Source organism: Ovis aries, chromosome 18 (assembly GCF_016772045.2).
Source record: "Ovis aries strain OAR_USU_Benz2616 breed Rambouillet chromosome 18, ARS-UI_Ramb_v3.0, whole genome shotgun sequence".
NCBI lineage: Eukaryota > Metazoa > Chordata > Mammalia > Artiodactyla > Bovidae > Ovis > Ovis aries.
Window position 1 is genome coordinate 36,547,279 of NC_056071.1, and position 15,392 is coordinate 36,562,670.

Consider the following 15,392-nt stretch of genomic DNA (forward strand, 5'->3'; position numbering starts at 1 on the left):
AAATAGAACAGTTAAGAATAAACTTAACCAAGGTGGTAAAAGACATATCTGAAAAGTACAGAACATTCATCAAAGAAATTTTACAACAAATAAATTAAAAGACATTTTGCATTCACCACTGAATATTATTAAAATGCCCACACCACCCATAGAAGTCTGCAGATTCAGTACAATCTTGATAAAAATTCCAGTGGTTATTTTTCTCAGAAATAAGAACAATAAACTAAAATTTGTATGGAGAAAGAAAGAATCCTAAAAAGCCAAAACGATCTTGAGAAAGAACAAAGCTGGAGGCACCATAATCCCTGATTTCAAAACATATTACAAAGCCACAGTAATCAATATAGAATGATTATGGCATTAAAAATAGACATACAGACTAATGAAAGAAAATCAGGATCTTATAAACAAATCTTCAGGCTTCCCAGGTGGCACTCATGGTAAAGAACCCGCCTGCCAATGCAGAAGACATAAGAGACATGAGTTTCATCCCTGGGTCAAGAAGATCCCCTAGAGCAGGAAATGGCAACCCACTCCAGTATTCTTGCCTGGAGAATATGATGGGCAGAGGAGCCTGGCAGGCTCCACGGGGTTGCAAAGTTGGACATGACTGAAGGGACTTAGCACACACAACTAAAATTTCACCTATATGGTAAAATGAATTTTGACAGTGGTGCCAAGACTACATACATATAGTGAAATAACAATCTCTTCAAAAAAGTGTTGGGTAAAATGGATATCGACTTGCAAAATAATTAATTTGGACCCTTATGATACACACAAAAATAAACTCAAATAAAGTAAGCCTTGAATGTAAGACCTGAAACAGTGAAACTCCATGAAGAAAACACAGGGAAAAAGCTTCCTGAGATTGACTTTGGCAATGATTTCTTGGATATAATGCCAAAAGCTTCAGCAACAAAAATTAAAAAATGGGATTACATCAACTAAAAAGCATTTGTACGGCAAAGGATATAATCAACAAAATGAAAAGGCAAGCTAAGAAATTGAAGAAAGTATTTGCAAACCATATATGTGATAAAGGGTTAATATCCAAAATATATTCAACATAGTTCTGGAAGTTTTGGCCACAGCAATCAGAGCAGAAAAAGAAATAAAAGGAATCCAAATTGGAAAAGAAGAAGTAAAACTCTCACTGTTTGCAGATGACATGATCCTCTACATGGAAAACCCTAAAGACTCCACCAGAAAATTACTAGAGCTCATCAATGAATATAGTAAAGTTGCAGGATATAAAATCAACACACAGAAATCCCTTGCATTCCTATACACGAATAATGAGAAAGTAGAAAAAGAAATTAAGGAAACAATTCCATTCACCATTGCAACGAAAAGAATAAAATACTTAGGAATATATCTACCTAAAGAAACTAAAGACCTATATATAGAAAACTATAAAACATTGATGAAAGAAATCAAAGAGGACACTAATAGATGGAGAAATATACCATGTTCATGGATCAGAAGAATCAATATAGTGAAAATGAGTATACTACCCAAAGCAATTTACAAATTCAATGCAATCCCTATCAAGCTACCAGCCACACTTTTCACAGAACTAGAGCAAATAATTTCAAGATTTGTATGGAAATACAAAAAACCTCGAATAGCCAAAGCAATCTTGAGAAAGAAGAATGGAACTGGAGGAATCAACTTGCCTGACTTCAGGCTCTACTACAAAGCCACAGTCATCAAGACAGTATGGTACTGGCACAAAGACAGACATATAGATCAATGGAACAAAATAGAAAGCCCAGAGATAAATCCACACACATATGGACACCTTATCTTTGACAAAGGAGGCAAGAATATACAATGGAGTAAAGACAATCTCTTTAACAAGTGGTGCTGGGAAAACTGGTCAACCACTTGTAAAAGAATGAAACTAGATCACTTTCTAACACCGCACACAAAAATAAACTCAAAATGGATTAAAGATCTAAATGTAAGATCAGAAACTATAAAACTCCTAGAGGAGAACATACGCAAAACACTCTCCGACATACATCACAGCAGGATCCTCTATGATCCACCTCCCAGAATTCTGGAAATAAAAGCAAAAATAAACAAATGGGATCTAATTAAAATTAAAAGCTTCTGCACAACAAAGGAAAATATAAGCAAGGTGAAAAGACAGCCTTCTGAATGGGAGAAAATAATAGCAAATGAAGCAACTGACAAACAACTAATCTCAAAAATATACAAGCAACTTATGCAGCTCAATTCCAGAAAAATAAACGACCCAATCAAAAAATGGGCCAAAGAACTAAATAGACATTTCTCCAAAGAAGACATACGGATGGCTAACAAACACATGAAAAATGCTCAAAATCACTCATTATTAGAGAAATGCAAATCAAAACCACAATGAGGTACCACTTCACACCAGTCAGAATGGCTGCGATCCAAAAATCTGCAAGCAATAAATGCTGGAGAGGGTATGGAGAAAAGGGAACCCTCCTACACTGTTGGTGGGAATGCAAACTAGTACAGCCACTATGGAGAACAGTGTGGAGATTCCTTTAAAAATTGCAAATAGAACTGCCTTATGACCCAGCAATCCCACCGCTGGGCATACACACCGAGGAAACCAGAATTGAAAGAGACACATGTACCCCAATGTTAATCGCAGCACTGTTTATAATAGCCAGGACATGGAAACAACCTAGATGTCCATCAGCAGATGAATGGATAAGAAAGCTGTGGTACATATACACAATGGAGTATTACTCAGCTGTTAAAAAGAATTCATTTGAATCAGTTCTGATGAGATGGATGAAACTGGAGCCAATTATACAGAGTGAAGCAAGCCAGAAAGAAAAACACCAATACAGTATACTAACACATATATATGGAATTTAGGAAGATGGCAATGACGACCCTGTATGCAAGACAGGAAAAAAGACACAGATGTGTATAACGGACTTTTGGACTCAGAGGGAGAGGGAGAGGGTGGGATGATTTGGGAGAATGGCATTCTAACATGTATACTATCATGTAAGAATTGAATCGCCAGTCTATGTCTGACGCAGGGTGCAGCATGCTTGGGGCTGGTGCATGGGATGACCCAGAGAGATGCTATGGGGAGGGAGGTGGGAGGGGGGTTCATGTTTGGGAACGCATGTAAGAATTAAAGATTTTAAAATTTAAAAAATAAAAACTATATATAAAATAAATAAATAAATAAAATTTAAAAAAAGAGAGAGAAAAAGGAAAAAAAAAATATATATATATATATAAGGAACTCCTAAAACTCAATAGGAAAAAATAAAAGCTCAATTTAAAAAATGGACAAAGGATTTGAATAGACCTTTCTCCAAAGAAGACACACAAAAGGCCAATTGTGCATCTGTGCGTGCTTAGTCATGTCTGACTTCACAATCTATGGAATGGGTTCCCATTTCCTATTCTTGGGGATCTTCTCAACCCAGGGATCGAATTGTGTCTTCTGCATCGGCAGGAGGATTCTTTACCAATGGACCACCTTCAAAAAGCCAACAGGTATTTGAAGAGATGCCAACTATCATTAATTATCAGGGAAATGCAAATCAAAAGAAAAGGAGACAGTGGTTTTAGGATGACTATTATCAAAAACCAAAAGATGATGTACATTCCCAAGGATGTGGACAAAAGGGAACATAAAAGTGGGAAGGCAAATTGGTGCAGCCACTATGGGAAACAGTATGGAAGTTCCTCAAAAAAAACAGTACTATCATATGATCCAGAAAATAGTACTATCATATGATCCCTCCTTTAGGAATATATTCAAAAGAATTGAAACCAAGACCTTGAATGGACATCTGAATTTCCATATTCATGATATCATTATTCACAATAGCCAATACAAGGATGCATCCTAAATGTCTATAGAGGGATGAGCGAATAAAGAAAATGGAATGGAATGTTAGCTTTTAAAAGGGGAAAAATCCAGTTATTTGTGACAACAATGTTCTACTCTTTGATCATTTCCAGTTTCCTAAACAAATTCCAGTTTTAAATTATTATCTAAATGCATTGGTTTGCATAAAAATCCAGACAAAAACGTACTATGGATTAACCTAGGTATACAATAATAACTTTAATTTTCCTTGTAATTTGCCTTATGTTATTAAGAATTGCATTGGATGTTTCTGGTCATAGTAGCATACTTATCTGATAATTTTTTAGGGATTGCAATAACTAGCCCTAGTAACCTTGCAAAACAACTAATTTGGAGGCCAGCAACTTAAAAATACAGTTTGCCTATGTTCCTGCAAGGCATTGCATTGAAATAGCCAACACTAGAATTCATCTACCACATGTTTTGGCTACATTCACAGTTTCCCAAAAATACCCTGTTTATCCTCATAAGCTTGGCATTTCAATCAAAGTTGGGAATTTTATTGTACACTTCTTCTAACAGATAGTGCATATAAATATTAAATAAAACTAGCCAAATTCTTATCTCTGGTGAATTTCTCTGTTGATACTTATGCTGCTCCTGCCAGAAGTGTCTATTTATCCTTTCTATTTGATTGCTCTTTGTAAGATATCCCTCTAGCTTCTGACAGCTATATTTATTTAAATAGCTTTTGCTGTGGATAGTTATCAAAAGATTTCTTGAACATCTGTATCAATCACATGCAATAGTTATGTCTTTATGTGCAAATTTACATCAAATTAAAATAATAGTCCATTATAATCATCTGCATATGCTTCACTGGTATATCCTCTATAAAGGCAGAATATTTACCAACTAAGCTTAGCCCAGAATCTTACAAGAAGCAAGCATTTAAAACATGAGTGCTTATTTACGTATTCCATTGTCATTTTGGGATTGTATTTTTGACAATTCCAGAAATATGGGTGAAAATGAAGTTAACTAGTTAAATTCTACATTCTTCAAGGCTTATAAAAATGCAAGACTGGCAAAATGTCAGGTTGCCAGATTTAAAAACAAAAATAAATCCAGAAAAATTTTATTTAAAAAATAAATTTTCACATAAATATGTACCAAATATTTTATGGAATATATTTATATTAAAAATAAAAACATGGTGTTTATCTGAAACTAGACCTCACTTTGCGTCCTGAATTTTATCTAACAGCCCTACAAGTGGATATTCTGTAACCCAGTCTGTTTCTTCCTATTTTAAAGAATTTCTTATTATCAACAAAAAGATTTTCTTTAAAACTATAAGAAAAGTATTATATAACCCAGGTAGACTGCTTTTATTTAGTTTACTAAGCAGCTCTAGAACAGCCTGTCCATAAACTCATAAACTAATACTGTGACCCTATTTGTTTAAAAAGCTATTTTGAAATTAAATTTTTCTTTATCATATTTCTCTTTTAAAAAATGAGGCAAAATTTTAGTTTGGCTTGCTGCTGCTGCTGCTACGTCCTTTCAGTCGTGTCCGACTCTGTGCGACTCCAGAGACAGCAGCCCACCAGGCTCCCCCGTCCCTGGGATTCTCCAGGCAAGAACACTGGAGTGGGTTTTATTTCCCTGAGTATAGATTTTTTTCCCTCTTTATTATCCAGTTTTTTACATAATCGTAATTTAAAGGCACTTTAAAAATATTATTTGATTTTTGTGTCTAATTTAAAATATACCTGTTATTTTTATCAGTAAGTGCTTCTTTTCCTTTGCTTCCCTACTTCCAGGCAAATATAGTTAAGTATATGACTTTTTTCTCATTTTAGTTTCACTGAGTTTTTAACCTAACAAAAAGGAATAAGAGCTTCTGGTAATAGAAGAGTGTTAATAGAATCACAGAATACTGACAAATCGATACTCACTTTCAGTGTTTTAAATGTTAATATTTTTCTGTAATTAAAAAAGAGGCATTCTAACGTGAGTTTAGGAGAAAATTTTAGGCCCTACTCACCAGAAATAGTCTTTGATTGATCTTACCTTGCTAAAAGTAAGATAACTTCAGAGTTCCTGTTCTTGAATTTTAAATAATCTCCCTTTCCATTTGTCATTAATGTTATATATATATGTGTACACATATATGTATATATTTTGATAGTCAATTTTTTTAGAGAAGTTTTAGGTTTACAGAAAAAACTAACTGGAAATACAAAGTTCACATATACTTTAACCTCCTTACCCCTGCAAACACACAGGATTCCATTAGTAACATCTTGGATTATTAGTGTGGTATATTTGTTATAATTGATGAACCAATATTAATGCACTATGATTAACGAAAGTCTGTAATTTATACCAGGTTTCACTCTTTGTGTTGAACATTCTACAAGGTTCTGACAAATACAGAATGACCTGCATCCAGCATTACAATGTCATACAAAATAGTTTCACTGCACTAAAAATCCCCTGTGCTTCACCTATTCATTCTTCTCCCTGTCTCCCTGAACCTCTGGCAACCATGATCTTTCTCGGTCACTGTAGCTTTGCCTTTTCCAAAATGTCATGTAAGTTGGAATCATATAGCATGTACAGTCTTTTCAGTTTTGCTTCTTTGACTTGGTGGTATGCATTTAAGGTTCCTCCAGATCTTTTCATGACTAGATAGCTTATTTCTTTTTATTGTTGAACAACATTCCAGTGTAAGGATGTACCAACACTTCTTTATTCATTCACCTCTTGAGAGATATTTTGATGGCTTCCCAATTTGGCAGTTATGAATAAAGCTACTTTAAACATTTCTGTGTAGATTTTTGCATGGATAAATATAAGCTTTTTATGAATGATTTCTTCTTTCCATCTTTTACCAGAATGTTAAATTCAGTTACAATTACTGTTACATGAAGGTCAATGTATAATTATCTTCTGTATTAACCTTATTTGCCTCTCAGGACAAAGTCTAATTCAGGTGACATAGAACCTAGATCTGTTGTTTGGCTTTTCTATCAGTCTTGTAATGAGATACAGTAGTTCTACACTGCTGTTTTCATGGCAGAATAAAAAGGGTTGATATCTTTATTTGAGAGGGGAGAGCAGTGGAAGGAATGGTTTGTGAGTAGCATTACTTTAGATGAGTTATGTGCACTCTTAATACCCTTTCTATACCATGCCTAACTAGATCGGTAAATCATACCAAGCTGAAAGCTATATATCTATGATCAAGTATGTTTCAAATATCTCATTCATAAACAGATTTATTCATTGAGGCTGCATTATTTTGTATTCCTATGTGTTATATAAAGTAGAACATCAAGAAAATTAAGTCAAAATCAGACAACTGTTCAAATACTAGAATATGCAAATGTTAGAATTATCCCTAATAAAGAGCTTCGAATATGAGATAATCTCCATTTTTCATATTAAGATAATTATATACTGCATTTGTGGCTTTTGCAAACATAGCTGTAATTACCCCTGGCATTGTATTGCTTACTGTCTTTTTTCCCCACTTATTAAAGCTATTTATTTGCCACAAATGCTTTGTATGCAAACATTAGTCTGCTGTTAACAAAAGTGAAGCCCAAATTTGTAATTAGCTACAGCTGTACATGCTGCTTCCTTTATTCAAAAGACTCCTATCATTGTGAAGCTGGTTAGTTCATTTTATTCTTTGTGGGAACCAATCTTGGATACATGATAAAGACCTCCTCTCTGTATGCTGAGTTTAAATCCACTATTTTCTGTTTTTAGTTGGGATGGGGAACACAGTTTACTGCACTAGCTGAATTGAAGGCAGGAGAAGAAAAAGGTCTTGAGGAAAGTTGTGCCTATTGCACAGCTATGAGTGATTATATCAGTTGATAATTTAAGCACCACTTTAAAGTTATATGTTCAAGTTACATATAATTTAATGCCAATTAACCAAAATCAAGCACATCACTTACATCATAGAATCAATATATGACCTGATGCTTTTCATTGATGGTTAAGCCTATTCAATTTGTAGCCCATGGATAGAATCTTATGTAAAATAGCCTGCGTTCTGTGACCAGGGGAAAGTTATTTAACCTCTCTCTTCTTTAGTTTCTTCATTGTAAGATGAAGATAATAACATATACTTCATTGGGACCTAGTGAAGATTAAGTGAATTAATATTCAGCAAACATTTAGAGCACCACCTCACACATAAAAAATGATATTAGTGTTAGCTACTGAATATTATTCAAAGATCTGGTACATTGTGGTGGTGGTTTAGTTACTAAGTCATGTCTGACTCTTGTGACCCCATGGACCGTAGCCCATGAGGAACTTCTATCCATGGGATTTTCCAGACAGGAATACAGGAGTGAGTTGCCATTTCCTTCTCCAGAAAATTCCCCCACGTCCTCCCCCACCCCCAACCCCCAGGGATCAAACCGGGATCTCTTGCATTGCAGGCAGTCTCCTACATTGCAGGCAAATTCTTACTGACTTAGCCACCAGGGAAAGAGGTAAAAATTTACCCTACCCATTGTTGATGTAATTGATTAAAGTCTGAAGAAATAAAGTTATCTCTCTGAAGTTCACTAAACTAATGGGTTATAAAACAGAAAGGTCAGGCAACACAGCAAAGTATTTCCTCAGAATCTTTTTTTATATGTGGCTGAAACCCCTAGTAAGGGAAAATTTCCTACTGTTATTTGTTATGATTTTAGTATTTGGAGTAAAATGTAAAAAGTAAGAGTATATTTGACTATTCAATGGCCTACTTCTAAAACAAAGTTGTTTACAGATTAACTGACACTGTAACCTTTGTAATTACCACTCTAGATAGGCCCAGAAGACAAAATTACTAAACCTGTTGAAGTTGGTTATTCACCAACAATGATTCTAATTTTCCTGAGATGACTCTGATATTTGACAAATGAAATATCAAAGAAAGGAGTCTAATAGAAATAAAATGGAAAAATGGCGTTTTTAAAAAAACTTCATTCCAGATTTACATATAAAGATCAATAGTTAGAATTTCAATTTATCAATGAAGTGTGTTCAGATAAAAAGATGCGTTTCAGTAAGTAATGCTTTCATTAAAAATAGGATTTTCTTAATCTAAATCTAAAACTCACAAATATATAAATCTCAAAAAAAAATATCCTGTGACTTTCAGGCAGAATCTGGAAGATAATACATCAATCAAGGCAAATAATATGAAAATGCTATTTCCTTGTTTTCTTTGAGATGGATTCCTAATCTAAAATAAATGCTAAGACTGAAATAAAAATCTAAAAAGATGTCAATCTTATTAACAAGTTTTAAAACTAAACCCACTATTAATCAATTAAAAATATTGGTAGATAATAGGGAAGTCAAGTACTTAAAAACTGAGTAACTTAGAAAAGATCATATTTTGCCTTTGTTAGTTTCAAAGCTGTGTGTTTGTAGATGTATGTTTAGAAGGGTAATGGTAAGGAGGAGTGAAAAATATGGATAACATTAGAGGCAAAGTGGGTCTTTGATTCCAGGCTAGAGCAATTAATCATTTCCCACAGTACACAGTCCCATACAACAGTGAAACTTACGGGGTTCTTTACTTTGCTGTATAAAAACTGTGCTTACAAAGCACCAACTCCAAGCAGCAATCATGAATTATTAATACTAGTGAAATACAAATGTAAGTTGTGTCAGGCATCTATAATTTGGATTTGGGGCAGGTAGCAAAGTTTTATTTATTTATTTATTTATTTATTTATTGGTGCATTGGGTCTTATTTGCATACGTGGCCTTCTTTCTAGTTGTGGTTTCTGGGTTCAGTAGCTGCCCTCCAGCGTGTAGGATCTCAGTTCCCTGAGTGCCCCAGTCAGGGACTGAACCCACGTCCCCTGCATTGGAAGGTATATTCTTAACCACTGGACCACCAGGGAAGTCTCCTGGAAGGTAGCAAAGTCTTAACATGTACTCAGAAGAGATTTGTTTTGAAAGCTTCATTGCTTTCTCTATTCTTCTTTTAAAATTCTGAATTCAGCTCAACAGTTGCCAGTTTGATTTCACTTTGTCTCCACATGAACCCAAGGCCACTACCAATCCTGAAAGCATTAACAAGGGAGATATAGCTGCTCTTGTAAATTAATTCTCTCAGTCTCAAGTTTCCTGAGAAATGCTTGAGATCTTTGATGTTCACATCTTAACTAAGCTTCATGGTTTTCAGTTGGAACTGATAAGTACTCAAGGCTCTAAAGGAAAAAAATAAGTCCAGGGCCTTGGTAAACCCACACAAGCATCTAACCCTTTTTCTTTCCCCAAAGCTATTGTTGCCTGTCCACTGATGGGAGAATTGACAGATAATTGTGGGAAAATTGGCAGAGTTTCCTTGGGTCACCGTCTTCCTGCTGATTGTGAATTGTTTCCCCAATTATAACTCTTCCCTGATGTACCTTGGTTATCACATTGAACCTCCTGCTTGAATCATGCCTAAGCTTGCTATGTTCTCTAGATTCTTGACATGGGGCAACCTGCTGCTTTAGCTCTATTAAACCTGCAGTATTGTGGCTTCGCTACAGCATTAATTTTTCATCACATGCTTCAGTGCTGAATTTAAGGGTTTTTTCCCCAATATTTATCTTAATAATTTTGTTTTCCTTAATTTAGTTACATATATAATTATTCACCATCTATTTCTATTTATCAAGTTAAAAAAATTAAAGTGGCCTTGTTTTTGCCATAAAACTATTCTATTTTACCACAATGAAACTGCTATCATTTTATGACAGTCACAAATAATGAAAACTCATGAGGAAATATTTTAAAACTCTAGTGTGATGGCTGTACTCATATTTGAAATCTTATCCCTGTTATGAATAACAGACTGTGACTCAGAGCTTTACTGAAATGCCTATTTTCTACCAAAGAAAATAAAAGTCAGTCTTCTTTTGAAGAGCTTGTTTTAAAAAAAGAAAATTGAACGGAATATTTTTTTCAAATGGATTGTAATTAGAACTCGTTGTATGACAGTTTCTCTAAAATAGCCTACGCATGAGGTCTGCCTACCAGGAAGGGTCTACCTAATAACGATGAAAACGAAAACAAAGAGGCACTGAGCACAAAAGCTGAAGAATCAGAATCAGGGTAAGCTGCAACCATAAAAGGATAAAGCTAAGACATCTTATGTATCAAAAACATGAAATCACAAGTTATACAGGTAGAAGCTCAGGTAGAACGCTTCAGGTGTCCTAAACATGGCAAGCCCCTGAGCACAACAAACGCAAAATAGAATAACAGGCCCCAATTTTCCACTTTTGATATATTGAAGGGAAAGATGACTTACAGTTGCCAAAAATAACTCTTGTGCCTCCAAATACAATTCCTGCCACAGAGCCTGAAAATCCAACCACTGCTGTTAAAGATGTTTAGAAGATGTTCATATCTCTGATACTATTCATATTCCCACAATTTGACCCTTCTTATAGTCAACTTCTCTGTCAATTCTAGCCCCTGTATTTCAACCCAGCCCTTCAGTTTTTGAAACTCTTATCTTTTTGCATTTACTTGACTAAATGCAAATTCGAGGGAAATTATCACTAATTTTGAGTTTCCTACCCCCGCTCCCCACCTCAAGAAAAGACCTTAAATATCTCAATAGAATCTACCTGTTGTATGGTTACATTGTATTTTTAACTCCTCACAACAGCTATTTTAATCCTTGCTGGTCTCCATCACCATTTACTCTAAATCTCAACCTACAAATTCACCGGATTCTTTACAGAAACAAAAAGAATTATTACATGGGAAATTCTTCAGCCTCTTAATTCCTCACCCACAGAAAACAAATTGGATCCTGCTCTTATACTTATGCCCTTAGAGAGCCTCCTTCCCCTAATCTTCATAAACGTGTCATTTATCACTTATCTATCTCTGCTGTATTTCCTATCCTTCCCCTCTCTCTTCAGTGGTTCTTAAACTTGGTTGCAGATCTTAATCAAGTTCTTAAACTTGATTCCAGATCAGAATCACTGGAGAGCTTGAAAAATATTTATAGCTGGGTTTCAGTTCCCAAAATGCTTGTTTAATTTGTGCAGTGTTTGGCCTGGACGTTAAGATATTTAAAAGCTCCTTGGGTGAATTTGATCACAGCCAAGATAGAACGTCACTGTTCTACTGGTTTATTTTCCAAAAATGCAAGAGTGTTCAAAATTATTTCTATATTAAAAACAAAAGGGATGGTACAGGGAGGGAGGTGGGAGGAGGGTTCAGGATGGGGAACACGTGTACGCCTGTGGCAGATTCATGTTGATGTGTGGCAGAACCAATACAATATTGTAAAGTAAAAAAAAAAAAAAAAAAAAAACTACAGTGTCCAAATCTGTGACAATTTAAGCATCAAGTTAAATAATGACAGTGATGTTTATATCAAATGAATAAAGTAGCAATTCAAGAGTTTACTTTGATGTAAAGAAAGAAAATAATGGAAGGCAGAGTTAGCTCTTCCTTACGATAGAATGATAGTTAACAAATGAAGAAAGAAAGCTGTAATTGGAAAAATCACCATTTGGCCACCACTGCAGTAATGATAATTGAAAAAATATATTCCAATACATGCTCAAAATAGTGGGTGAAAGTTGGATAAGGAACAGAATTTTATATAATTTCAAAGTGCCTCTCCATAAAATATTTACTAATGAAATATGAGATTAAATTGGATAAAATGTGATTTTACAGTTACAAAACCAAATGATGAAAGTTAAAATCTCCAGTAATGAGATCGATATCACATATCACTCAGTAGAAGACAATGAGAAAAAAACCAGCATCACTTCTGTGATATTCCAGCCGAATAACATTGCCTGGGTCTAGTCATGAAGAAACAGATTGACCAACTTAAAGGACATCCTACAAAATGACTGCACTGCAATCTTTAGAAATATCAAAGTAATAAAAGTCAATGTGAGACTGAGGAACTCTTTCAAAGTGAAAAATTTTAGTATTACTAGACAGCTGTGTACAACACAGGATCCTGGACTGGATCTTTTTGCTTAAAGACTAAATGGTATAATTACTGAAACTTGAATGCGGCCTTTACATGAAAAGGGAATTCTTAGAAACGTTCTTGCAACCTTTTAAGTTCAAAAATGTTTCAAACTAAAAAGTAAGCAAAACAGAAACATTGACCTTATAGCTTTCAGAAGTGTCTCTAACACTCTAAGTTGTTTCTGGGTTGTATGCTTGCTTGTATTTACTTTTAAAGAGCTACTCTTCTAAATATTTCTTTGCCTTCTTTCTGTACAGTCCTGCTTCTTGAAAGGAAAGAATAAATTTGTTTTCTTCACTCATTTGTTTTCTTTCATTCCTCAGGCTTAGGTGTTTGAATTCTGCTTCTTTTTTTTTTTTTTTTTTCTGTTGTTGTTGTTGTTTTGTTTTTAATTTTATTTTATTTTTAATTGGAGGATAATTGCTTTAAATATTGTGATAGTTTCTGCCATGCAGCAACATGAATCAGTTATAGGTATACGTATGTCCCCTCCCTCTTCAATCTCCCTCCTGCCTCCCTTGCCATTATACCCTTCAGGTGTCACAGAGCACTGGCTTTGGGTTCCCTGCATCATACAGCAAATTCCCACTGGCTATATACTTTAGATATGGTAATGTATATGTTTCAGTGCTATTCTCTCAAATCATCCCACCTTCTCTCTCTCACCTCCTGTGTCCAAAAGGCTGTTCTCTAAGTCTGCATCTCGTTTGCTGCCCTGTAGTTTATTTTTATTTATTTATTTTTTTATCTTTGAGGGTTTTTTTTAAATTTTATTTTTTAGTTTTTATTTTTAAATTTTAAAATCTTTAATTCTTACATGCATTCCCAAACATGAACCCCCCTCCCACCTCCCTCCCCATAACATCTTTCTGGGTCATCCCCATGCACCAGCCCCAAGCATGCTGCATCCTGCGTCAGACATAGACTGGCGATTCAATTCACATGATAGTATACATGTTAGAATGTCATTCTCCCAAATCATCCCACCTCTCCTCTCCTCTGAGTCCAAAAGTCCATTATACACATCTGTGTCTCTTTCCCTGTCTTGCATACAGGGTCGTCATTGCCATCTTCCTAAATTCCATATATATGTGTTAGTATACTGAATTCTGCTTCTAATATTCTACTCAAACTACTCCTACCAGTGTCTTTGGTGACCCTTTTGTGAAATTCAATAAAAAACAATTGCTTTCAGACTTCTAAATGCTGTAGTACAACTTTTCCCTGGGCTTTCCTCTCCCCAATGCCTACCCTTCTCACTACTTCATGTATTTATTTATTTGTCAAATATCCAATTAACTTATTTTGAGCATCAGATACTTCCTAGCAGCTGTAGTTTACCAGTTTACCAGTGGGAACATGCTCTGTCTTGTTTACCAGTGGAAACAAGGTAAACAAAATCCCCTTCTCCAGCGGGTCTTTCTAAGCCAAGGATTGAACCCATGTCTCCTGCTTGGCAGGTGAATTCTTCACCACTGAGTTACCTGGGAAGCCCAAAGTGAAGCATGGTAAAAACAAGATCCCCTGGAGAAGAAAATGACCACCCACTCTGGTATTCTTGCGTGGAGAATTCCATGAACAGAGGAACCTGGCAGGATACAGTCCACAGGGTCGCAAAGAGTTGGACATGACTGAGCAGCTAACACACACAAATAAGATGACACATGGAGTTTGGATTTTATGTCGCTTACAATAGAAAGATACAGTTCTGATCAAATCCAGTGGGGCTTTTTGACCTAAATTTTAAGGTGAAACTGGCACTTCCTTCCCTCCATGTCTCTTTAGAAGATGTGTCTAACCCTATGGTCCCCTCCCCCACAATTTATGCTCTCTCTAATCTTTGAGATCGATCTTGTTTTCTCCAGGGGATCTTCTCCCCTGGAGAAGGAAATGGCAACCCACCCCGGTATTCTTGCCTGGAAAATCCCATGGATGGAGGAGCCCGGCAGGCTACAGTCCGTGGGGTCAAAAAGAGTCGGACATGACTGAGTGACATCACTTTCACTTTCCTAATCTTTGATACCTTCTAAGCATTGCATCACAGACCCTCTGCTCCTCCTGCATTGCATGTACTCCATTGATCATATATACCTATGGTTTCATCTAAAACTTGTATGAACTGGTGACTCTCCATGATCTATTCTCAGCTCCAAACTCAGTCTCACAGCCACTCTACATCTATAGAGACTCAGCTCATCTTCTTCTCCTTCAGACCAGCACCCCTTCCTACATTCCCTGCTTTAGTGAATGATAAATCACACCATTCCAGTCAGAATCTTTGTAGATAGCTATGGTTACTCTAAATATTTAATTAATGACTATATTGTGTCAGATTTTCTCATTAAAATCTCTTTTATTCATCTCTTTCCTGTCACCACACTATAATACCATTAGTTCAAGCATTCTTTGCATAATCTCTCAACTGAAAATACCAGTGATTTTCCTATTTCTACTTTTGGCTCTGCCCCATACAGCCCATTTTGCTTAAAGATGCTAGAATAAACTTTCAAACTCATT